The 26,849-nt window shown below is 44.8% G+C and overlaps 1 protein-coding gene and 1 long non-coding RNA gene across 3 annotated transcripts in view; one reads left to right on the forward strand and one right to left on the reverse strand.

The window, feature by feature from the left end:
• Nucleotides 1–11,315, reverse strand: part of ZBTB21 (zinc finger and BTB domain containing 21) — a 30,436-nt gene extending 19,121 nt beyond the window's left edge. For both annotated transcript variants that reach the window (XM_045002545.1, XR_006576362.1), the window contains exon 1: nt 11,206–11,315. The gene's annotated coding sequence lies outside the window, so the exon portion shown is untranslated. The remainder of the gene's footprint in view (nt 1–11,205) is intronic.
• On the forward strand, nt 10,747–21,849 carry LOC123362183. The gene is made up of 3 exons (XR_006576363.1): nt 10,747–11,039; nt 18,982–19,040; nt 19,726–21,849. It is a non-coding gene; the product is annotated as an uncharacterized LOC123362183 (long non-coding RNA).
• Nucleotides 21,850–26,849: the final 5,000 nt, after the last annotated feature.

Consider the following 26,849-nt stretch of genomic DNA (forward strand, 5'->3'; position numbering starts at 1 on the left):
GAGGGACCTTGTCAAAGGCTTTCTGAAAATCCAAGTTCACTATATCCATTGGATTCCCTTGGTCTACATGCTTGTTGACCCCCTCAAAGAATTCTAGTAGATTGGTGATGCATGATTTCCCTTTACTAAAACCTCATTCATAAGTCCCTTCGTTTTCAGTTTAAACGGATTTTTACCAAAAAAATCCTGGGTTTTACAAAAATTATTGATTTTCCCTCGAATTTTCACCATACTTTTGTATCAAATATATAAAAAATAACTTGTTTTATTAGAAAAATAAAATACATTGCATGAGAAATATATTACAATAATACATTAGTCTGTGTGTATATGCAAAGCTGCCTGTTGAAGTATTAGTTTAGAAGATACAACAAATAGGTACACACACAAGCTCTGAAGTGCATGCACATCTTAACATACTGATGAATCTCATGCCCACCACATGCACATTTCAAGCTGTTAGCAGATAATGGTTTAAAGATCTGAAACACTAAAATGGGTAGAAAACGAAAATCTGTATCAGAATACGTTTCAGGGTACAAGGAAGTCCTCTAAAGTTTTTAAAAAAACAAAACCAGGAGAAACAGATAAAGTTGATTGTATGCACTGCAAATGGTGTGGCTCAATTACTAAATGTAAATATTTATAGGCTAATAGTTTTAAGCCTACAACTGTAAACTGTTTAATCAAATGAAACGTTTTATTTGGGGATTAGAGATGTATTGTTTTCTTAAACTCAGAAGTAGCATTGTGTTTTGAGTTCTGCAGCAACCACATTGAATTCCATTCATCAAAGCATTAATCTACCGAATAGTTTTCCCCCGTCCTTCCGTTCACCAAAATAAATCCCGATATTTACCCAGAAAAATTATTAATAGTTTTTTCCACCAATTTTCACCTGTTTTTGTTGTTGTAGTAATAAACACGGATAAATTCCCAGGAAAAGTTAAATACAATAAAAGAAATTGAAAATGAAGGCCCTCCTACTCATTCACTACACACCTTCCAACTTCTGCACTAGCTGAGGCAGGGATCCTGGAGACAACAGTCTCATTTCACTACAGAATTCTGATCAATTCCCTGAGCTCTGTCTATTCTATGAACTGAATGAGGTCCTTGCTGCCTCTGTTACCTTCAGGAGAGTGATATCAGCTTGGGTCATCTAGCAGAGATAGTGGCAGTTTTCATTTTGATTGCTGGGAATGCAAACAACAGTGCATGTGATCCCACCCCTATTGTGCTTTTCTGTTCCCTCACGGTTTCCCAGACATGCTGGCATAGGTGCTGAACTAAGGGTGCGGGGGGTGCTGCAGCACCCCCTGACTTGAAATGGTTTCCATTATATATAGGGTTTACTGTTTAGTTCGATGGCTCTCAGCCCACTATAAAAATTGTTCCAGCACCACTGCATGCCGGTGGTTTGGGTGGTAGGGGTAGGCACTGAGCTTAGAAACTACAAACCTCAGGCCACGGCTAGCAGCAGCATAATGAGGGAGGGGGAGTTTGGGAAATTTGCTTGTGCACTCTTGCCGCCACAACTCCTCCCACCACGCTGCCTTTGCCCAGGTTTGCAATTTGGGAAGGTCAACAGTGGTTCCCAATCACCACACAACGTCCATGTTACAAAGGGCAGGGGGCCAATGCCACTTGTGCTCCTGCTGTGAGCTGCCCACCCAATGGGCGCCAGGCAACTGTCTGCACATGTCCCCGGGCCATACTCATTATGCCTGATACAGCAAGCCAGTTCAATGAATACCTTGTATCAATGAAAATGTTCTGCCTTGTACTTCAGTGGAATAAGGGGAGTGATTTTTAAGTATCAGCTGTGCACTAGACCCTGATTACGGACTGACAATTATTGCTTTGTGCTTTCATGTCTTACAGCTGAAAGTGTGGCCTTTAGCTCATCCTCCACACCAGTGGAGAGAGGCTGTCTCAGATTAGAAGAAGACAACATGTGATGACGTGTTTAATGAGATTATGAACACCTCTGGGACGGCTGACACTGAGCAGAGAGGATTTCTCTATCTGAAAAACTGGACATGGACATTGCGAGCAGGAGAGCAGCTCAGGAGCATGCGCATGGCATGGCACGCAGCAGGAGATGCTGGGGATTCTGAAGGACATGTTGAGGAATCTGGTAGACCTTCACGAGAAACACCTTGAGGTTAGACTCCCTCTACAGCCCCTGCAAAACACCATTCCTGCATCACCATATTCTCACCTTCCCCTCATGTTCCAGGAGGTGAGGGAGAAAATACTATCTCTCTTCCACTCCACACCAGTGGAGGGTACTAGGAATAAAAGGCACACATACAATGATCTTTGACAGGCAAGGCCACTGTATTTAAAAGAAAAGATCACAGTGTTTTTCCCGTCCAAATATTATTCCAATGACTGTCCCGGGTTACATTATTTTCCTGATCTTTCACTTCCAATATGTTTATGCAATAAAACTACAGGTCCTGAGAATGAAATAATCTTTATTACTTCATCCCATGGAGGAAGGGGAGGTACAGGGAAACTACAGAAACAGAGGGCATTTGCCGGAGACAGAAACTCAGCAGGCACAGCAAGGTTCACAGTAAGGGAAGGCGTAACTCAAGAAGCAGCACACATTACAAGGGGTCATTTCTAAATCGCGTTTTCAAAGCCTCCCTGAGACACAGTGCTCCACGATGTGCTCCTCTTATTGCCCTTGTATCTTGCTGCTCAAAATTAGCTGACAGACTATCCGCCTCCATGCCCTACTCCTGTGGAAACTTCTATCTCTTTGCCTCACAGATTTTATGGAGCACACAGCAGATAGCTACAACCAGGGGATATTGCTTTCACTGAAGTCTAACCTAGTAAACAAACTGCACCAGCGACCCTTTAAACGGCCAAAGGCACATTCAACCACCATTCTGCACCTGCTCTGCACCTATTGTTGAACTGTTCCTTGCTGCTGTGCAGGTGTCCGGTGCACAGCTTTTTGAGCCAAGGGAGCAAGGGGTAGGTTGCATCCTCATTTTCACTTTATCCTTCACATTCTTAATTTGCAAACAAAAAGACAGACGAGTTAAGATTGTAAGTGTACTTTAAGGCAGTGGCTCTTAACCTTTCCAGACTACTGTATCTCTTTTAGGAGACTGATTTGACTTGCGTACCCCAATGTTTCACCTCATTTAAAAACTACATGGTTACAAAATCAGACATAAAAATAAAGAAGTGTCACAGCACACTATTACTGAAAATTGCTTACTTTCTAATTTTTACCATATAATTATAAAATAAATATATTGGAATATAAATATTGTACTTACATTTCAGTGTATAGTATATATGGAGCAGTATAAAACAAGTCATTGGCTGTATCAAATTTTAGTTTGTACTGACTTTGCTAGTGCTTTTTATGTAGCCTGTTGTAAAACTAGTCGAATATCTAGATGAACTGATGTACTGCCTGGAAGATCTCTGCGTACCCCCAGGGGTATATGCACCCCTGGTTGAGAACCACTGTTTTAAGGAAGTCCAGATAACACACTAGTCGATATTAAATTTAATCTCCCCCAACCTTACAAAAAGTCTATTTCTTTAAAAAGCATAACCACACAAAGGGGCTCAGCTTGTTTCCCACTGCCTTGTGATCCTTCTACAATTACTCTCACCCCAACTGATTTACACCACCCACACACATTTAATTGTTCTCCTTAAAAATTAAAAAGGTAAAAAATAACACATTACTAGGAGATTATTAGTATTGGACTAGTTGAATAAAAATTAGATTTTATAATTTTCTGGGAGAAAGGCGATAACACTTATCTCCTCTATAATATAGCAATGATATTCCAAAGACAGGTTCCCACTACAGGGTTATCATCATATAGGATCCTTTTCTTCCAGAAAGCCTTTCAGGTTGTCCTTTAAATTCTTCAGAGCCAAGTACATGCATGAAATGGACATTTTTACAGCTGGCTGCTTCTGTTTTCATCTGGTAAGTACCTGTTATTCCCCCGCCCCAAATTTTTCCCTTTTTATTGCTGGGTGAGTGATAAATCATTACATCCTCTCAGCCTACTGCTCATACCAGACTTCTGAACCTCTACATTTCTCTTTCTACCTACATCATCTAATCCATGAGAGAAGTAACAAGTCACTTTATATTTATAAACATAACAGTTTTAAATCTCTTTCTGTATATGTACAAAGCAGCACTCTACAAGTGTGATTCGGATTAGAACCCCCAGGTAGTTTTGGGAGGGAATAAACCAGATCCTGACATATTAAGCCAGACACAACTCGGTGCAGAGCACTTTTCCACCTCAGCTTAATAAATAGCAAATCAGAATTGGGGCTTTCAGAAGCATTTAAAAAAAAAAAAGCAAGCAACAGAGACTTCAAGGTGACATGTAAAAGATATTTAAAATATAGAGCTTTTAACTTTTTTGCTTCTTTAGAGATGTAAGAGCAGTTTGCTGGGTTCCAAAGGAAACTCCATTCAGCTGTCCTGAGCCAGAGGCAAAATAGTGTTAGCTGTGACAGATGATATGGATGGTAATGGGAAGATAGTTGGTGGTTTGATGCTGGAGTAAATTGGGAGAACCTAATCCTTATGACAAGTATATGAGAGACTTTCCCCTCCACTTCCAAATAAAAGTTAATTTTGAACAAGCTCCTTTGCCTATTGTCTAAACAAGTGTTCTTTTCCATATGAGTGGGAAAAAACATGTATTGGCTCATAACACTTGTAGTTCTGCATTAAAATAGTGACTATAATCAAATATCATGTTTCAGGCAGGCATCTGCAGAGGCCTCCCCCCCACACACAATTGGCTTGATGAATTTTATTAAAATCTCCTCCTTCTTCTGATGCAACTTAAATTGGTCATAGCTGGAGATGGGACACTGGCCAGGGTAGACCAGTGCTCTGAGGTCATAAAGAAAATGCCTGGCTGGCTTGTCTTTCTAGATGCCTGACTGGTGTGTCTTGCGAACACACCCAGGATCATGCAGATCCCAAATTTGGTTCAGGAAGGAATTTTCCACCAGCTCAGTTTGACAGGGACCTCAAGGGGTTTTCACTTTCCATTGTAGCATGGGGCACAGTTCACCTGCTGGGATCATTTGGGCATATCTCATTTCATGATTTCCCTGCCACTGGTGGCACCTGGGTCTCTCCTGTTTTCTGCCTGTGGCTCATAGTTTAATTAGACCAAACATTTCATCCTTGGGAAACTAAAGTCTTTGGGTTTCACATAGGGGGATTTGGGTGCAATTTAGTGGCCTGTGATATACAACTCAGATTAGATGATCTGATGGTCCCTTCAATTCTATGGAGATTTACCGTATATACTCGTTCATAAGCTGAATTTTTTTAGTAAAAAAGGGAAGCACCAGAGAAGGGAGTTGGCTTATGAAGGGTATAGAGAGGCAGAGGTGGGACCCAGCCCCTCCCCCCAACAGAGGGAGCAAGGAGAGGCAGCACTGCCAGAAGGGAAAAGGCGGGGCCAGAGTCTCTCTGCTTCTAGCCACGCTGCTCTCTCCCCCAGCCTCCAAAGCAGCTGCAGCTCCGGGGCTGGCAGGTTGCAGCCGTGCCGCTCGGCCCCGCCTCCCAGGGCAGGCTGTGGCCGCGCCACTCGGCCCGCCAGAGCATGCTGTGTCCATGCCACCTGGTCCAGCCTGCTGGAACATGCTGCGGCTGCATCACCCGGTCTGGCTCGCCAGCCAGGTCAGAGACATCCTCCCCTGGCCCTCCCCAAATAAGGTGGGAAGGGAAGAGATGGGGAAGAGTGTGGGGGTCCCGGGCTAGGGGTGGGGTCATGTGGAGGGTGGTCACAGGGGTTATTCCCCTGACTCCCAGCTTCTCCCCCCTAGTTGATGTCCCGGCCTGTAGGGTAAGCAGCTGGTGCGCTGGAACACTTCGTTTACTTAGGTTTACCTCTGTGCCTGCAGACGCTCGAGGTAAACAAACCATCTCGGCCCACCAGCGGCTTATCCTGATGGCCCAGGAGCCAAAGTTTGCTGACCCCCGAATTATAAGGTCGGCTTGTGAATGGGTTATAAAAATTTTCCATTTTTACTTATCCATCTTGGGGGTGGGGTAGGGTGGGGAGGTCAGCTTAAAACAACCTGGCTTATGATCGAGTATATACGGTGAATTATCTTAAATCATCCAAAATGAGGGATTTCTTCATCCATTCCAGATGAGTAAAATTTGGTAGGTGAGATTAATCACAATATTATGAAAAAGAAGAAAAAACATGGGAGAGTGGAGCAGGTGCCTAACATAAAAACAAACTTTTGTTTCGTTTCTTGTTCCTTGAATGATTCAGTTTATGAGATGTGCATGATCTGCTCCAGAATGACATGACACACAAAGCTTTATTTAGCTTCTTTCAACTATGAATAAAAAAAAAAAAAAACCTGCTGTCCCAAATTTCATAATAATTGGGACGAGGGGGAAAAACAACTGCTTTATGGAGACTGGTCTTACACTGACAGAGAGCCATTAGGGAGAGGGTTGAGGAGGAGATCGCCTTTGAACTGAGGATGGATTTAAAGCAGAGTATGTTACACCCTTCTCCATCTGTGATGAAGGATTTTGCTGTGTTTTTAGAGAATTAGTTTTCTGAGATCCTCAGATGGAAGGTGCAAGTACTATTCTTTTTTATGAAACAATTCACTCATTTAGAAGGTGATAGCCTTCTGAATGAGCCTTCACTCACAGTTAATAATGGTACTTTGCAGATATGGAAAGTCAACAGTTTTTATTTGTATATTTCAAAACTGAAGAATATTATAAACAGTCACTATTAGCAACTACTATTGTTAAGATTTCAAAACTTCAGTGATAATAAATGTGACTCATAATTATTAATTGCTCATAACTTTGTGAAAAATGCTCCCTTTGAACTGAAATTTTTCATGCTTGCCGTCTACTGAAAGGTGTTTAATTTAACACAAATTATGGCCACTGTTAGGAAGGTGACCAAAAAACCCTAATTTATTTTATATTCTGATCATCAGTAATTTCCAGCTCCATGGAAATAGCTCATAACTAACTGAACTCAGAAAGCTCACACTTGGCATCAAGTAGTTTTCAGTGATGTGTAGTGTCTTCAACAGGTTAAAAACATTTTAGTTTTCTATACAATGTTAACTCAGTCTTGTGTGTGTGTGCGCGCACACACACACACACACAAAGATTGCCTGTGCAACCTTAATTTGAACCCCTTATGTTTATGCATTCTGAGATATTCTTTAATTACATGATTACATACTATTTTTCCCCACAGGACCCTTTGCCTGTGTAACAAGCCTGACTTGTGGGGTATGGAGACAGAATCTGCAGGAAGTCCTCTAGCTTGTATGTACAAAAGGGCCAAAGCAGATATAGGGAGTGGCTGACTCTATGGCAGTCAGAGTGGGAGGCCTCCAGAGATCTTGGCCCTGACTAACCAAATTGAAGGATGACTGTGGCCACTACTGGCGGAAACCATGAGGGAATGGCCACAGGATAACACAAACTCTGCAGGAGGCTGATGGCAGTTTTGTGGAGTCAGACAGCAGTTGGGTGAGCAAAGCTTCTCTTTGATCTGAAGCTTGTTCCTGGACTTATCCAGAGGTGCCAGACAGCTGTAAATAATAAAAGCTAATTTGTTCTTCATCCTATAAGTGATCCCCCCTTATGCCTGATTTCTCCTACTCCAGTTCCAGACACTGAATCCAGAACGTCCCTTGGTCCACTCCGTCACCCAGAATCCCTAACTTTATCCTGGGGATGAGGGGAGTAAAACCCGTTTCCCCCACGCTTCACCACTTCTGCTCTATCCCTTCCAGTTTGTCCCTGGCCCTATCCTAGCCTCTCATCCCAGGCCAATTTTCCTTACCCAGCCAGTCTGTCTCCACTCCATAGGCTTTTTTCATCCCTGGTCCACTCTCCTTGGCCAGCCAGTCCCAGTTCCCCCCAGATCTGTCCTCTTTCTCCCATCTCAGCCTCCATTCACTGTCCCCCTCACCATACCTGTCCCCAGACTCATTTTTCTCGTTCAGCTTCAGTATCCTTATCCCCACTCACCTTCCTGGTTCCTTGTCCCAATCTCTTTGTCCAGCCAGTCCCAGTTGTCTTCCCAGACCTTGGATTCTCATCAGATTTGTCTATCCCTCCTATCTCCATACTCCAACCCACTGGTTCCCAATCTTATTCCCCAGCCATTACCAGTCTCCTCCACATCCCAACTCTCAGTCCCAGTTTACCTCTCCCCACTTGCCACCCTTCAGTCCCAGGTCTTCCCCAACCCAGCATAAGCAACGGCTGACAAGAAGGGGAATGGGACACATCCACCCTGATTGAATCATTGACCCCTCACTTGGTAAGGCAACTCCCATCTTTTCTTGTGCTGTATATTTATGCCTGCCTACTGTAATTTTCACTCCATACATCTGAAGAAGTGGGTCATAGCCCACGAAAGCTAATGCTCTAATAAATTTGTTAGTTTTTAAGGTGCCACAAGACTCCTTGTTATTACTCCTTTCATATGACATCCAATTTCAGATCTGTTCTCCCCATGGCAGAGAAGAGAACTGAACCTGTCTCCCCCGCTTCACGGAGCAACAAGTTTTGGAATTTACAATGGGCGAGGCAAATTTTGATTTAGTCCTAAATGACACACAGGGTCTGGTAATAGTGACCATAATGTAATTAAATTTAACATCCGTGTGTGTGGGGGAGAGGGATACCAAAGAAGTCCACCAAAGTAGCATTTATCTTCAAAAAGGGGAACTACACAAAAATTAAGAGAAAGTTAAACAAAGTAAAAGGAATAAATGCTCAGTTTTCACAGTGGAGAGAGGTAAATAGCGGGGTCCCCCAAGGATCTGTATTGGGATCAGTGCTATTCATAAATGACCTGGAAAAAGGGGTAAACAGTGAGGTAGCACAGTTTGCAGACAATACAAAATTTCTCAATATAGTCCAAAGCAGACGGTGAAGAATTACAAAACTGGGTGAGAGGGCAAGAAAATGGCAAAAGAAATTAAATCTTGATAAGTGCAAAGTAATGCACCTTTGGCAACATAATCCCAACTATACATACAAAATGATGGAGTCTAAATTACTTGTTACCAATCAAGAAAGAGATCTTGAAGTCATTGTAGATAGTTCTCTGAAAAACATCTGTTCAATGTGCACCAGCAAACAAAAAAGCTAACAGAATGTTAGGAACCATTAAGAATGGGATAGATAAGACGACAAAAAAAAAATCACAAAACTATGGTACAACCACACCTTGAATATTGTGTGCAGATCTGGTTGTCCCATCTCTAAAAAGATAAATTAAAATTGGACAAGGTACAGAGAAGAACAGCAAAAATGATTAGGAGTATGGAACAGCTTCGATATGAGGAGTGATTAAAAAGATTGGGACTGTTTTGCTTGTAAAAGAAATGATTAAGAAGGGATATGATAGAGGTCTATAAAATCATGAATGGTGTGGATGAAGTGAATAAACAAAGTGTTATTTACCAGTTCACATAACACAAGAACCAGGGATCACCCAATGAAATTAATAGGAAGCAGGTTTAAAACAAACAAATGGAAGTACTGCTTCTCACAATGCACAGTCAACCTGTGGAACTAATTGTTAGGGGATGTTGTGAAGCCAAAAGTATAACTGGGTTCAAAAAAGACTTAGTAAAATTCACAGTGGACAGGTCCATCAATGGCTATTACCCAAGATGGTCAGGGATTCAACCCTACACTCTGGATGTCCCTAAGCCTCTGACTGCCAGATGCTGGGACTAGACGACAGGGACTGGATCATTTGATAATTACCCTGTTCTGTTCATTCTTTCTGAAGCATCTGGCATTGGCAACTGTTAGAAGGCAGGACACTGAGCTAAATGGACTACTGCTATGACTCACTAGGTGGCCATTCTTATGTTCTCATTCCAGATGAGTAGCCTAAAAGCTGGGCTAAAGGTTATAAGAAGGGCATTGGTACCAAAACCATCACCATCTACTCCTCTTCCTGGCATTTTGTGAATCCTTATAAAAATACCCAAAACAAAAAGTTCCAGGTCAAACATGTTGCATTTGACTCAAAAACACATTTTTTTCAATATGCTGAAATTTTTCACAATTTTCAGATTCAGTTAAACCCAAATTGAAATTCTTCCCCCAATTTTTCAGAAATGCCAGCAAACTGGAAAAATACTCAGTTATCCACCCAGCTCTGGTGTGCATGACTATTCTACGAGGCTAGCATAATCGGCAGTTACTTTTAATTTTTTACATTAGCATAGCACTTCTGTGAGACACAGCAGGGAGAAGGTACGATATACAAATATGTTCTCTCTTTCTTCATGGTTCAGATGAGAGAAACACGAAGGCGAGCGGTAGCTGCTATATGTGCATGCACACCACACTGTCACGGCAGCCCAGCGCCCTCTGCATTCGCTGCAGAGAAGCCAACGCAGCAGTGACAGCCCAGGGTACCCGGCAAACAGGTGGTGACTGGGCCCCACGCCAGGCACGGATGCCCCCATAACCAGCAGCACGACAGCTCCGGCACCCGCAGCCTGCCTGCACCAGAACCTCTTCCCTCCCAGCCCTGCTGGGGCTCCCTGCTTGGGCTGGGGTGAGCAGGGGAGGCACGAGCCACTCAGACAACCTACAGTGACATCACTACACTCCATAGTTCCCCTCCCCACGCAGGGCCACGCTTACCCTATTGCGCATGCTCAGAGCAACTCCCTGCCGCTTGCCGCCCCCTCCCCGCATGGGCACCACTATCCCGCCTGCGCAGTGAGCTCGCGCCTCAGGCCAAAAGGCCACATTTTGGCTAATACGCGCGCGAACATGAGCACGATCGAGGTTCTTTTAGGGGCACTACGCACGCGCAAAAAAAAAAGAAGGGGAACGCGAAGTCAACTATGGGCAACAGACATGCGCACTAGAGCGTTCGATGAGTCTATGTGGCGGATGCGTGCACGCGCAATGGGCAGGCTTAGTCCGTTTCGGGAGTGGCGCATACGCGATGGAGGGATGGGCTAGTTTTGTAAGTGGCGCAGGCGCACTGAAGAGTTTGGGGACCGCAGCCCCGCTCGGTGGGGGAAAAAAAAAACACCTCAGAGTTACGTCAGGAAAAGACGCCTTTGTGCACGGGGAGACCCGCGCGGCGCGGGCAGCTCCCAAAACGGGCGCGAGACGCGGCCGTTACTCACCCTCTCCGCCGTTAGCCGCACCCCACCCTGCTGCCCCCCTGGGCGCCTCTCTTCACGATTCGTCCGCGCGCGCTGCTGCCACCGCCGTGATTCCATCCATCTTGAATTTGACGTCATCCCACACCAGGGATGAGGTCATCGCAGGGAACGCTCGTCACGTGCGCAGTGTTGCGATTGGCCGGCCCCAGAGTGGGGGGTGCGGGAGAGGCGCGTGCGCTGGGGACTGGGTGGCGGTTAGGGGGAGTTACCGGGGTTCCCCCAACCGTCAGCCCCTTCTCGCGCCCTTCCCCTGCCGCTGGCGCGGCGGCCCTGCGCTCAGTCGGGGACTGGGGAGGCGCCTCTCGCCAAATCCCATCCTGGTCGCTGCGTCGGATGGGAGCCGCCTTCCCGCTACGCGCTGCGGGCCGGGCCTGGCCCGAGCGCGGGGGGGGGCGGGGGTAGAGAGCGGGGCATCCCCCCGTCCCCAGGGTGCGCAACGCGTCTCGCAGCGCCCGGGGTGGGCTGGGCACGACTGCCGGCATCTGGGCTCAACACTCGGGGGGATGCAGCTGTGCCGCGCTCGGGGACAGTCGGGGCTGAGCTGCTTCCCGCCGGGGCCCACGCGTGCTCCCGGGGCCGGGTCCGAGGCGCCCCCAGCCCAGCCGTAGCACCGTGACCTCTCCTGGGCCACCTGCCGAGCGGCCCGGTATCGTTCCCGGCCTGGCTGCGCTCAGCCGCGGAGTCCGTTTGGGCCGGGGTCGGCTTGCCTTGTCCGTGGCGGCCTTGCCTGAGAGGCCCCAAGGGGCAGAGGCCGGGCTCCCCCAGCACAGACCGCAGCCCCCCTGGGGTTGGCAGGACTTTCCAGAGCAGCGGGGTGCAGGTCTAGCCGCGCACGGATGAATTAGAGAGCTCAGGACATCACCACTCCTGTAGCTGCGGTCTCAAGCTCGCTGCAGACTCAGGTCATGTTCTCCAGGGGGTTGTAGCCCCGAGGACTAGAAATGTTATTTACCTTTTTTAAAGTGAGCCCTGGTATTTTGACATGATCCCAGAAGCTGGGGGCTGGGACACATGCCTATACTGCCTGTGTTATGTTTTAATGAGGCTCTGTTTTTACAGCATGTGCCTCCTACCTACCCCAGAGCCTCACTTATTTAGCAGGAGAGGGATGGCGCCTTCTGACGCTAATTTACAGGCAGTTTTTAAGATTATAATGTCTTTATGTAGTGATAAGTGAAAATATAACATTAAATAACTCTGGGCCTTGTCTATGCTGTGTGGCTAGGTAAAAGAGCTACACCTCTACATAAAGCGGCCCGATATAACATGAATTTTGACATAAAGTGGTAAAGCAGCGCTGGGGGGGCTGCGCGCTCCAGCAGATCAAAGCAAGTACGATATAACGTGGTTTCACCTATAACGCAGTAAGATTTTTTGGCTCCCGAGGACAGCGTTATATTTGGGTAGAGGTGTACATCTAGTACTGTATATTTAGCGCCTTTAAGATGTGATCCGAAGCTCATTGAAATTAGTGGAAAGATTCGTATTGGCTTTGGATCAGGATTGTAGTGAACATTTAACAACAATAAGAAATAGCTGCTAGTCCACATAATATGGTGAAATAATGGCCTGGAAAATTACATCTGATAAAATGTGCACTATTTTGGTTTTTTGACTAAAATCAAGCCATTTTGAGTTAGATACCTGAGTAATAATCTAGGTGAGGGGTGCCCAACCTGTGGGCTGTGTATGGCCACCAGAGCATTTCACAGGGCCCACTGCCTGCTTCTACACAATATACTAATACACCTCTACCCCTATATAACGCTGTCCTCGGGAGCCAAAAAATCTTACTGCGTTATTGGTGAAACTATGTTATATTGAACTAGCTTTGATCCACCAGAGTGCGCAGCCCTGCCCCCCTGGAGCACTGCTTTACTGCGTTATATCCGAATTCATGTTATATCGGGTTGCGTTATATTGGCGTAGAGGTGTATATACACACAATATACTATATATTAGTGTTTTGTCATTATGTTTACAGCATTTTAGTTTACACAAGTGTGTAAATAGACCAGGGGTCGGCAACCTCTGTGTAAGCACCCTGGTGGGCCGGACCAGTTTGTTTACCTGCTGCGTTGGCAGGTTTGGCTGATCGTGGCTCCCACTGGCTGCGGTTCGCCATCCCAGGCCAACTAGGGCTGCAGAAGGCGGCGCAGGCGAGGGATGTGCTGGCCACAGCTTCCCACTGTCCCCATTGGCCTGGAATAGTGAACTGCAGCCAGTGGGAGCCATGATCGGCCGAATCTGCTGACGCGGCAGGTAAGCAAACTGGCCCAGCCCACCAGGGTGCTTACCCTGGCGAGCCACGTGCCAGAGGTTGCCGACCCCTGAAATAGACAATACTGTACATAGAAACAGCCTAGCTAAATACATATGAAACAAGCTGAACTTAAAATATAAATCAGTACAGGTGACTTTAAATCATTAAAATATGTAAAAAACGAGGAGTACTTGTGGCACCTTAGAGACTAACACATTTATTTGAGCATAAGCTTATTCCCAAATAAATTGGTTAGTCTCTAAGGTGCCACAGGTATTCCTCATTCTTTTTGCTGATACAGACTAACATGGTTACCACTCTGAAACCTATTAACATATGTAGAATTTGTCTGGCCCATGCAAGAAAGCTATAATAGTTTAGCTTCTAGTTTACTTCGCTGTTATTCATTAGATATTTGTTTATGGATCCAGTGGTGCCCATTTTAACAGTGAGATTATGACTACCACAGTCGACCCCTGATAGTGGCATGCATGGAATCAGCAAGTTTGTTTTCTGTTTTTATCTTTCTTGGGTGGATTAGGTACTTATTTATCTATACCAATTTGAAATATTCTTATACATTTGATTGTTTAAAAGGATATAGGACTACATGCATATAAGTACTTTAACATGAACATAGTCTCATTGAGTTACCTGGAATTGCTCAGATACTGAAGTATTTTGCTGACTTAGAGACATAATCATTTTTGTTGATGCTAACAAAACCGAGGCAAGTGATTGTAATATATACTTTTTTTTTTTGGTTTTTAAATTGTTCTTGGGCGCATTCATTTTCTCAAATTAATTCATTATTCAAAATTGTTTGATTTCTCAGTTCTTGCTTTGTAACTTTTTTTGTGAATAGTTTTGCAAATATTTAAAATTTATGATGTTTTGGTGGGATTCTTAGGTTTTATCATATGTTTTTCTGTTATATGAAGGAAGTAGCACAGCTTTTAGAATCTGATGCAGATATTCATGTTTATGAATTAAAATCTTGCGTTCTACCAGCCAATATTTTGTTAAAATTTACTGTATCTGAATATTCGTGCCAGTAAACTCATTTATTGGAATATAAGCAGAAAGTAAACCCAAACAGAACTCAAACATATTCAAAAATTTGACCGAATACATAAAGCTTCCTCTCCCCCAAAATATTCACTTGCACAAATGAAAAAAAAAAGTTCAGTTGCTTCAGCTACATGTGCAAGTACATAAAGTAACTCTGGCTTGTTTGTATTTCACATATTTCATTGTATAGGGTCCAGACCTGCACTCCTAACTTGGGGAAAACTCCAGTTGGCTTCAACTAACTTATAATAATGTAGTCTACTTCTATTCCTATAACACAGATTTACTGGTTTCACTTTTTTTGGTGTACAGCCAATCAAACAATACATGTATTGTGAAATACACAAAATCCATAGTACTTGAATGGGGGTAACAGATATTAACTAGGACTATCAAGCACTTAAAAAAAATTAATCTTGATTAATCACACTGTTAATAATAAAATAGCATTTATTTAAATATTTTTGGATTTTTTCTGCATTTTCATATATATTGATTTAAATTACAACACAGAATACAAAATGTACAGTGCTCACTTTATATTTATTTATTATAAATATTTTTGTAAAAAACCAAAAGAAATAGTATTTTTCAGTTCACCTAATACAAGTACTGTAATGCTTTCTCTTTGTCATGAAAGTTGAACTTACAAATGTAGAATTATGTACAAAAAGCATTCAAAAATAAAGCATTGTAAAACTTTAGATCCTACAAGTCCAATCAGTCCAACTTCTTGTTCAGCCAATCGCTCAGACAAACAAGTTTGTTTACGTATGCAGAAGATAATGCTGGCTGCTTGTTTACAATGTCACCTGAAAGTGAGAACAGGTGTTTGCATGGCACTTGTAGCTGGAGTCGCAAGATACTTACATGCCAAATGCGCTAAAGATTCATATGTCCCTTGATGCTTCAACCACCATTCCAGAGGATATGCGTCCATGCTGATGACAGGTTCTGCTCAATAACTGTGCAAAGCAGTGAGGACCGACGCATTTTCATCATCTGAGTCAGATGTCACCAGCAGAAGGTTGATTTTCTTTTTTGGTGGTTTGGGTTCTGTAGTTTCCACATCAGCGTGTTGCTCTTTTAAGACTTCTGAAAGCATGTTTGACATCTCATTCCTCTCAGATTTTGGAAGGCACTTCAGATTCTTAAATCTTCAGTCAAGTACTGTAGCTATCTTTAGAAATCTCGCATTAGTATCTTCTTTGCATTTTGTCAAATTTGTGGTGAAAATGTTCTTAAAACGAACAACGTGCTGCTGGGTTATCATCTGAGACTGCTATAGCATGAAATACAGTCGAACCCATTTATCTCGACCTCGGTTAACTTGCCAATCCTATTAACTCGAGGTTTTACAAGTGGAACCGCCAAACTCCCTCTTTATCTTATGGGCTTCTCATCTGTTATGTCGATTTGCCCAACCCTAATATCTCGAGCCCGGCTCCCCGCGTCCCCAGCCGCCCGCTCCCTGGCTCTCCAGCCGCGCGGTTCCCCAGCCGCCCGCTCCCCGCGTCCCCAGCCGCCCGCCCGCCCCCGCATACCCGGTCCCTGCCCGTCCCCGCCCGCCCAGCCCTGCATACCCGTTCCCTGCCTGTCCCCGCCAGCCCGTCCCCGCATACCTGGTCCCCGCTTTGCCTGCCGCCTGCCCGCCCGGCTCCGCCGGTCCCCGCTTTGCCGCCCGCCCCTCCGCCCGGCTTCGCTTCGCCGCCCGGCCCCGCATACCCGGTCCCTGCCCGTCCCCGCCAGCCCGCCCCGCATACCCGGTCCCTGCCCGTCCCCGCCCGGCCCCGCATACCTGGTCCCTGCCCGTCCCTGCCAGCCCAGCCCCGCATACCCGGTCCCTGCCCGTCCCCGCCAGCCCGTCCCCGCATACCTGGTCCCCGCTTTGCCTGCCGCCTGCCCGCCCGGCTCCGCCGGTCCCCGCTTTGCCGCCCGCCCCTCCGCCCGGCTTCGCTTCGCCGCCCGGCCCCGCATATGCGGTCCCTGCCCGTCCCCGCCAGCCCGCCCCGCATACCCGGTCCCTGCCCGTCCCCGCCCGGCCCCGCATACCTGGTCCCCGCTTTGCCTGCCGCCTGCCCGCCCGGCTCCGCCGGTCCCCGCTTTGCCGCCCGCCCCTCCGCCCGGCTTCGCTTCGCCGCCCGCCCGCCCGGCCCCGCATACCCGGTCCCTGCCCGTCCCCGCCAGCCCACCCCGCATACCCGGTCCCTGCCCGGCCCCGCATACCTGGTCCCCGCTTTGCCTGCCGCCTGCCCGCCCGGCTCCGCCGGTCCCCGCTTTGCCGCCCGCCCCTCCGCCCGGCTTCGCTTCGCCGCCCGCCCGCCCGGCCCCGCATACCCGGTCCCTGCCCGGCCCCGCCAGCCCACCCCGCATACCCGGTCCCTGCCCGGCCCCGCCCGGCCCCGCATACCTGGTCCCGGCTTTGCCTGCCGCCTGCCCGCCCGGCTCCGCCGGTCCCCGCTTTGCCGCCCGCCCCTCCGCCCGGCTTCGCTCCGCCGCCCGCCTGCCCGGCCCCGCATACCCGGACCCTGCCCGTCCCCGCCTGCCCGCCCCGCATACCCCGTCCCTGCCCGGCCCCGCCCGGCCCCGCATACCTGGTCCCCGCTTTGCCTGCCGCCTGCCCGCCCGGCTCCGCCGGTCCCCTCTTTGCCGCCCGCCCCTCCGCCCGGCTTCGCTTCGCCGCCCGCCCGCCGCCCGGCCCCGCATACCCGGTCCCTGCCCGTGCCCGCCAGACCGCCCCGCATGCCCGTCCCCGCCCGGCCCCGCATACCCGGTCCCTGCCCGTCCCCGCCAGCCCGTCCCCGCATACCTGGTCCCCGCTTTGCCTGCCGCCTGCCCGCCCGGCTCCGCCGGTCCCCGCTTTCCCGCCCGCCCCTCCGCCCGGCTTCGCTTCGCCGCCCGCCCGCCCGGCCCCGCATACGCGGTCCCTGCCCGTCCCCGCCAGCCCGCCCCGCATACCCGGTCCCTGCCCGGCCCCGCCGACCGGGTCCCCGCTTTGCCTGCCGCCTGCCCGCCCGGCTCCGCCGGTCCCCGCTTTGCCGCCCGCCCCTCCGCCCGGCTTCGCTTCGCCGCCCGCCCGGCCCCGCATACCCGGTCCCTGCCCGTCCCCGCCAGCCCGCCCCGCATACCCGGTCCCTGCCCGTCCCCGCCCCACATACCTGGTCCCGGCTTCGCCTGCCGCCCGCCCGCCGGCTCCGCTTCGCCGCCCCCCCCGCCCCCGCATACCCGGTCTCTGCCTGTCCCCGCCCGCCGCCCGGCCCCGCATACCTGGTCCCTGCCCGTCCCCGCCCCACATACCTGGTCCCGGCTTCGCCTGCCGCCCGCCCGCCGGCTCCGCTTCGCCGCCCGCCCGTCCGCCCGGCTCCGCTTCCCCGCCCGCACGCCCCCGCATACCCGGTCCCTGCCTGTCCCCGCACGCCCGCCCGGTCCCGCATACCTGGTCCCTGCCCGTCCCCGCCCCACATACCTGGTCCCGGCTTCGCCTGCCGCCCGCCCGGCTCCGCTTCGCCGCCCGCCCGTCCGCCCGGCTCCGCTTTGCCGGATCCAGCCACGTGCAGGCAGCGCGGTAAGGGGGCAGGGAGGGGGTGGGGGGGTGGATAGGGGTTTATCTCGATCATTGGTTATCTCGACGGCTTTTGGCAAACCCCTAGGCCTTCGAGATAACAGGGTTCAACTGTATATGGCAGAATGTGGGTAAAACAGAGCAGGAGATATACAATTCCCCCCAAGGAATTCACAAATTTAATTAACGCATTATTTAACAAGCGTCATCAGTATGGAAGTTTGTCCTCTGGAAAAATGGCCGAAGCATGAAGAGGCATATGAATCTTTAGCGCGCCTGGCAAATATCTTTCGACGCCAGCTACAACAGTGTCATCCGAACGCCTGTTCTCACTTTCAGATGATGTAATTACGAAGTGGGCAGCATTATCTCCCGTAAATGTAAACAAACTTGTTTCTCTTTCCAGTTGGCTGAACAAGAAGTAGGATTGAGTGGACTAGAAGGCTTTAAAGTTTTGCATTGTTTTGTTTTTGAGTGCAGTTATGTAACAAAAAGAAATTTGTAATTTGCACTTTCATGATAAAGAGATTGTATGAGGTGAATTGAAAAATACAATTTCTTTTGTTTATCATTTTTACAGTGAAATATCTGTAATAAAATATTATAAAGTGAGCACTGTACACTTTATATTCTGTGTTGTAATTTAAACCAATATATTTGAAAATGTAGGAAAAAATCCAAAAATATTTAATACATTTCAGTTGGTATTCTACTGTTTAACAGTGTGATTAATCGTGATTAATTTTCTTTAATCACGATTAATTTTTTTTGAATTAATCTCCTGAGTTAACTGTGATTTATTGACAGCCCTAATATTAACCTCCCTCTGTTTCTATAACAGGCGATGAAATATTCAGACTCTGTAATAATTCCTAGAAAGGTTGCTGTCAGGATTTTCAGGTAGGCCGCTATTTCAAGAAGTTAAGCAGCTGAACCAGAATTTTAAGGGCATGTCTAGTGTGGGAGGGGAAGAGGGGGGAACTGGATCTGATGTTTTTATTTTAAATGTCCAATTTGGTGGTTGCTGTTGCATTTATTAACCATCTTCATAAGATATAAAACAGTTTTAAAGCTCTCATAGAGTATTTATACAGAGAGGTCAAAACCAGTGAAATTATTTTAATGTCAGGATGTTTGAGGAAGATTAGTTTTGACAGACTAGTAATTACTTAAATCTCCATTTGCTATCCAAAAAATCTTCTAAATGTAGTCTGATTAGTACTTGTGGTTTGTAAGAAACAGTACAAATAGAGAGTGATTCAAGATTCGTTAAAATTATATTGAGTTAAATTTAGATGGACAAAATGATGTGGAATAATTGAGTGGTCTGAGCACAAGACTGGGAACTCAGAACTCTTGAATTCTAATCTTGGCTCTGACATTGATTCTTTCTGTATTACACAAGTAATTTGCCTCTCTTTTCTCACTTTTTAAATGGGGATAGTAATACCTAGCTCACAGAGTGTTGTAAAGATGTGTATTTGTAAACATTTTCAAGATGAAAAGTGGATATGTAATTGCATTTTCAATACAAGAATATATGAAATTTAACAGCATCACAGATCCAGAATGCCTCCTCCTGCAGGAAAACTTGTGTCAGAAGGCCCAAAGGAAGAGAGAAAAAATCAGCCAGGGGAATTTCATGGATTCTTCCTTGAACTGCTCCTACTTGTTTAAAGGTCTTTGTGGACAATGGATAGTGGAGTTTTCTCACCCTGTTATTGGATTTCCTGTGGATCGTTGGGTATGCGTGAGGAAGAGAGCCCCCTTCTGCATATAGAAGCCATCCTGGAGGGATAGCTGCTGCTGCTCAGTTGCATCCCCTACCCCCAATGGCACAATTTGTCAATTGAGAGAGTCCACATACAGCTACATAATAGTAAAAATGTAGGATACCTGAGGTGAGAATAAAATCTCACGTTTTGCACTGAAATCAATGGAGTTATTTCTGAATTACCCTGGTATGAGTTCAGAATTAGACTGCAGAGGGAGGTAATTTGGTGATATGTACTGTGTGAATTGTCCATAGAAATCAAGGAGATGAGCAGATGATGGTTCTGCAGTGCACAGCACTCTGCTACTCCACCCCCTCAGATCCCCACCTCTGAACTCCAAAGAAGTGAAATGGAATGCCTGGACATCAGTGAAAATGATTAAATTAATCTCTACTTCAGTCTGTCTGTCAGGTTACTGCAGAAGTAAATATTTCAGGGAATACTGAAAACATTTTAATATTAATGATTTCCAGTATCTGAGAAGTCACTCCTTGCCAAAATTATGTAGCTTATGACTTGCCAAAACATATGGAAATAATGCTCTTGGGTCACCTGTTGCTGATACAGCTATCTATGAGAAAGGAAGCCCATTTGGTGTGTATAAAGTACACTCTGACTAAATTTAAGACACATCTACTAGTGACTGATACTAGGTGAAATAGGTGCATACTAAAGATTCATTCTTAGTGGTATCATCACTTGTTGTTATAGAAGAGGACTGCAAAGGTTAGGATTATGTGGATAGAACAAAGACAGCCAATCTATACAATATTTTGTTTGTATATTGTGAACAAGTACTTTTCCCAAACTACTGTGAAACACACTTCACAAAAGTTTAAACCTCACCTGTTTCCTAAGGTTTATCTTTATTTACAAAGAAACTGACAATAATGTTACTTAAAGTGGCGCTCAAGTCTTCACTCCATGTTTGGCTGCTTCTAAGGTTACTACTACGAGACTGCACAGTCCACACCCTAGATCCTTAAAGCTGTTTTACCTCCTTATGTCTGAATAGGGTAATAGACATCTTTGGTGAGTCAGCAAAACCTACTTAATCTTTTAAAATCAGAATCAACACCTGATTAAGAGGGTGGAGTGTTTCAGGCAAACATTGCCAGCCTATTACATGTAGATTATAATACTATAAATGCAAATACATAAGAAGCAAGGGACATGTTAGGCCCATTGCTCCTTGAGGCAGAAAAGACAATAATGGAAAATGCAGCAATGCCCGAAGTGTTAAGTGACTTTGTTGGTTTAGGTTTTCACCGGAAAAGTTAGCAGTGGTTGGATGACTCACATAGTGAACCCCAGTGTAAATAGGGTAGGATGTGAGGCTAAAATAGGAAAAGAACAAGTTAAGAATTACTTAGACAAGTTAGATGTCTTCAGGTCATCAGGGTCTGATGAAATACATCCTGGAATACTTAAGGAACTGACTGGACAGATCTCTGAGCTATTACCGATTATCTTTGAGACTAGTGGAAGATGGAAGAGATCCCAGAGGACTGGAGAAGGGCAAATATAGTATGTATCTTATAAAAAGGGAAATAAGGACAACCCAGGGAATTCTAGACCAATTAGCATAACTTTGGTACCTAAAAAGATAATGGAGCAATCATGAATCAATTTGAAAGCCCCTAGAAAAACATAAGGTGATAAGAAACAGTCAACAAGGATTTGCAAAGAGCAAATCATGTAAAACCAACCTGATAGTCTTCATTGACGGGGCAACAAGCCTTGTGGATAGGGGGAAGCAGTAGATGTGATACATCTCAGCTTCAGAAAGGCTTTTGATAATGTCTCACATGACCTCATAAGGAAACTAGGGAAATATAGCCTAGAAGAATCTACCATAAGGTGGATGCACAACTAGTTGGAAAAGCATACTCAGAGTAGTTATCAATGGTTCACAATCAAGCTGGAATGGCATATTGAGTGGGGTCCTGCAGGGATCTGTCCGGTGTCTGGTTTTATTCAATATCTTCATAAATGGTTTGCATAATGGCATAGAGAGTACACTTATAAAGTCTGCGGATGATACCAAGGTGGGAGGGCTTGCAAGCGCTTTGGAGGACAGGATTAGAATTCAAAATAATCTTGACAAACTGGAACAATGGTCTGAAATTAATAGGATGAAATTCAATAAGGACAAAGGCAAAGTGTACTATACTTAGGAAGGACTAATCAGTCTCACAAATACAAAATAGAAAACGGCTGCCAAGGAGGGAGTACTGCAGAAAAGGATCTGAGGCTTTTAGTGGATCACCAAGTAAATATGAGTCAACAGTGTAATACTGTTGCAAAAAATGCGAACATCATTCTGTGATGTATTAGCAGGAATATTGTAAGCAAGACACAAGAAGCAATTCTTCAACTCTACTCAGCACTGATTAGGCCTCAACTGGAGCATAGTGTCCAGTTCTGGGCACCACACTTCAGAAAAGATGTGGACAAATTGGAGAAAGTCCAAAGGAGAGCAACAAAAATGATTGAAGGTCTATGAGGAAAGTGGGAAAAAAAATGGGTGTATTTAATCTGGAGAAGATGGAGTGGGGGACAAAACAGTTTTCAAGTATGTGAAAGTTTGTTATAAAGAGGAGGGTGATAAATTATTCTTGTTAACCATTGCGGACAGGACAAGAAGTAGTGGACTTAAATTGCAGCAAGGGAGATTTAGGTTAGGCATTAAGAAAAACTTTCTAACTGTAAATATAGTTAAGCATTGGAACAAATTATAGGGAGATTGTGTGATATCTGTCATTATAGGTTTTTAAGAACAGGTTAGGCAAACACCGTCAGGGAGGGTCTAGATAATATTTAGTTCTGCCTCAGTGCAAGGGACTGGACTAGATGACCTATCAAGATCTGTCCCATTCTTACATTTCTATGATTCTAAAACAGAAAACCTTAAATAGCAAGTTCAAATCTAGCCTTTGAAAAGGTAACAGTTTCATTTACAAAACAAAGATTCAGTTATATAGAAGAAAGTATTTTAGAAAACTTATGGACATGTATGCCATGAACAGAAAACAAATAATTACTAGTGTTACTAGTTATAGAAAAATGTATCTTTTCCTCACTATATAACTATTGTAATGAATGCAGAGAGGTTTTTTAAAAGATTTTAATTGTTTCAGAAAAAAATACAAACATAATTCAGATACAAAATTCTGTCTTGTCACAGTACAGTGTATAAGGCCTAATTGTCATAAGCGGTCAGTTCCCACAGCCCCTATTAATGTCATCTGGAGTTTGGTTTCTGAGTTCTTAGGAAAATAAGGCCCAAGGTATTTTGGTTGTAGTATAAGCATAATAATAAAGACAATAAAAAATAAATTGTGGCATGTATTTTCCAGACACAAATGTGTACATCTTGGCTCTTGGTTTTAGAGCAAGCACATATAGTACTTTGAAATATAGAAAAAACAAAGTAAAAAGACAAAAATAAATTGTTAGCGTAGCATAACCATAAATGAAAGTGAGTAAAGGCAAAGCAAGATGAGGAGGCACTGGCATCTCATTCAGAGTTTATACTGATTATAAATAAGTAGCTGTCAGATACTTTAGATTACCTTTAGCTGACATTCAAAAAACTCTCAAGAAAGATAGATTAATCAGAATCTTTGCCTTAGTACAGTAATTATGTTTATTTTCCTGTAAACAAGGCTTTGGAGATTACGTTTCTTGGCAGAAACTACTGCTAGTGGAGCCTCAGTTCTCTAGAAGGTTTATATAAGTGGATCTGAGAAAGCTCCAAAGAGCTATTAGTGTTGCGGAATATTTAAAAAGTCAATGAGACATCTTCATCATTCCTTAATATCAACCATACATTTTGGTCTCAAAAGCATTTTGGTGTCAGAAATTACACAGAAGTGGATAACAATTCTCAGGAATGTAGCAAATCCATTTGTTTGAGCGAGGTTAATATACTGAAAAGTGTGGAATATGATGCAGTGCTTTCCCCGAGGAAGCCAAAAAATTTTTTTTTCTGGAAAGATTGTCTGAATATTCAGTCAAAGTGTTTTATGATAACGTCTCATCAAATAAAGAATACATGTGTTAGAAAAAATGCAGTTAAATCGTGGTTTTTCCTTATAGCGTTACACACAAAAATACCTGTGTGTTTTAAGTTAAGTTCTTACCAAATAATGTTAGAAGCATTTTGTCATTTTTATTTAGTTTCACAGCTCATATAAACTAACCATGCTACATATGTGCCATGGTTAGTGAAGATGTTGTTTTATCATTCACTCACTTCGTAGATTATATTTATGTTTTAGTATGAAGAGTACAAAGTAGTTATTTTTAAAAGATTGATTACAAGTTTAGACCATACTTCCCTGTTCTACCTAAAAGGGGAGCTACTGCAGAAATACTGCTCTGTAACAAGTCAAATTCAGCATTTGTGAAGCCTGTGCAATCTCATTGTCTGCTGAGAATTTAGTCCAATATGTTAATTGTTATTAAGTGAAAAATTCAAGTAGTATAGCAAAAATAACTGAGGTGCCTAATTATTGATCATTTTCTCTGTATGTCACTGGCCTAATTTCTTCAGTACGCTGGACAAATTATTTTGTTTGCTACTTGAATATAGAAAACCAGAAATACACCAGAAAACCCACACACAAAAATGGGGTGTACAGGATGTAAATTTTCTGTCCCAATTTTGTTTGGGTGTTTGAGGCAGGACTTGTGCCATGATCTGCATTTTTGTGCCTTCATTCCCCCGGTCTTTGGCAGTAATACACATACATTTACCCAGAGATTATTTGTGCTCCCAATATAAATAATCTGCATGAGGCACCGAGGGTGCTACCAAATAGGCACACATTAATAATGATTTTTCAGCATACATCTGCCATTTTTGGAGGCCACTTACTGTATGTGAGGAGAGAGAATTTGAAATAGTTGCCTACTAATTCACCACATTAGTGATGCTGGCAGGCATAATAGCATTGGACCATGTGCTACCAAGATAACCAGAATATTTGTTTGAGAACCACAGCATATGCTCAGGACAAATGGTTTTGGGTTTAAATTCAAATGTTAAATTTATTTATTTAAATTACATAATTTTGGTCTCCAGGCTCCTCACAAACTTACTTCTTACACAGTTTTCCTTACCCCAACTGCCATGGAACATCCTGGAATGCTTCCCTGTAGACTCTTTAGAGTAGACCCTTCCCATAGTGCCACATAGCTCACCTTCACAGGCTTTTAACTCAAGCAGATTTTGCTTTATAGTAACCACTCTAAGGCTCTACCAGCACAGGGGGTATGTTAGAGCTGACTGGTGGCAAGTTTGGAGTGTGAGGTGTGCTGGCAGAAAGGTCTCTAGGGAGATCTAACCTGCAGTCTCTCCTTTTACATATATAATACTAATCTGGAGTGGTACAATAAGAGGAAATTCTGAAATTCATCCAGCCATGACATGATAAATTACCCTTCAGAGATGATGAAATAGTCTTTGAGTAACGGTGTGTCGTTTACTGCAGTGTCACTTTTGGAAATTAGCTGACACATGTAGAATATTGTGTGTAGATTAGTTTTGAAACGCAAGAGCTGCAGAAGAGCAGACCTGCCTATTTACATATTTTAAGTTAGAACCTGGGAAAGGGGAATGTTGGAAACTGCTTGGGATCTAATAGGATCCAGTGCCAAAACCCTATATGTTCATGCTGCAGCTGATTCAGAAGAAAGAGAAGAAAGAAGAAATAAATATCCGAATGAGCTACATTTTCTGAAGGTGTTCATATCAGATCCATGGGCCTGATTCTCCACTGTATTACCCAGTTCTGTACCATTCATTCAGTGAAGAAACATCAGTGTGAAATTGGAATAACATGGTGAATCAGAAATTCTGCGGGTAGAGCTGGAGTTGACCCTCTGAAATATTCTTGAAAGATGGATTCAATCTGGAATCATTTTAATGTCCAAAATAAATTTTATCTCGTCTTCCCTTTTCTCTTCAGTGTTCTCTATATTAGGTTAGATGATTCAGCCCTTCCTTATTGTTTCCGCCTTTCCATTGCCTTAATTGGCTCTTTTTGAGACATTACATATCATATGTGATTGACAAATGCTATTTCTAGCAACATGGAGTTTGTCTATTCCTTCCCTTCCTTCTTTCCTCTTCTATATTTTCCCTGCTGGTTTTTCTCCTACTTCCTTCCAATTGTTTGTCTTTTTACCCCCTTACTTCTTCAATTTATGAGAAAATGGTAGCTCTTGGGTTTGGTTTGCCCCTGTACCGAGGTCTGTGTCATCCCCTGTGCCAGTGGGGGCAGCTCCAATGCCAAAGGGAGATTCACTATCATGCTTCAGCAAGGATGGCAGTTTCAAGTTACAGCTGTGTATCTGCAAGAACCCTGCTGGCATAGGATGCCAAGGATGTATTGAATCAGTTAGTGGTGCTCATTTTTTAGCTGCACTATGCATCTGTAGGCCCCTTGATGGAGTGGATATTGTTACTCCCCACCCCCCCACCCCCGTTCTACCCCCTTCCAAAGTTGACTTTCTACCACTGAGGACATTCCATCTGTTTCTGTACCAGCACAGATCAGCAGACACTTCAGCGTACCTTGATCAAAAACTAGGCTCAACCTCATCACATCACCAGCTGACTGTAATTATGGCATGCAACTGCAGAGACACAGTAACCTTACAATGTGAACAGCAAAGCTTTAGCATTTAAAAATATTGTTTATGATCCCAAATCATTAACAGACCTTTGTGTAGATTTAAATATGACAAATACATTTATATTTAAAGGAATATATTTGAAAATCAGTTCATCCTCCCTCTATTATCTGCCCTCAATTTTGTGTTTGGGGTGGGTTCATATATTTTAAGGCAGAAAGGGACCATTAGGATAGTCTGGTCTCCTGCATAACATAGGCCACAGAAGCTCTCAGAGTATTTTCTGCATCAA

Source organism: Mauremys mutica, chromosome 1 (genome assembly GCF_020497125.1).
Source record: "Mauremys mutica isolate MM-2020 ecotype Southern chromosome 1, ASM2049712v1, whole genome shotgun sequence".
In the NCBI taxonomy this organism is placed as follows: domain Eukaryota; kingdom Metazoa; phylum Chordata; order Testudines; family Geoemydidae; genus Mauremys; species Mauremys mutica.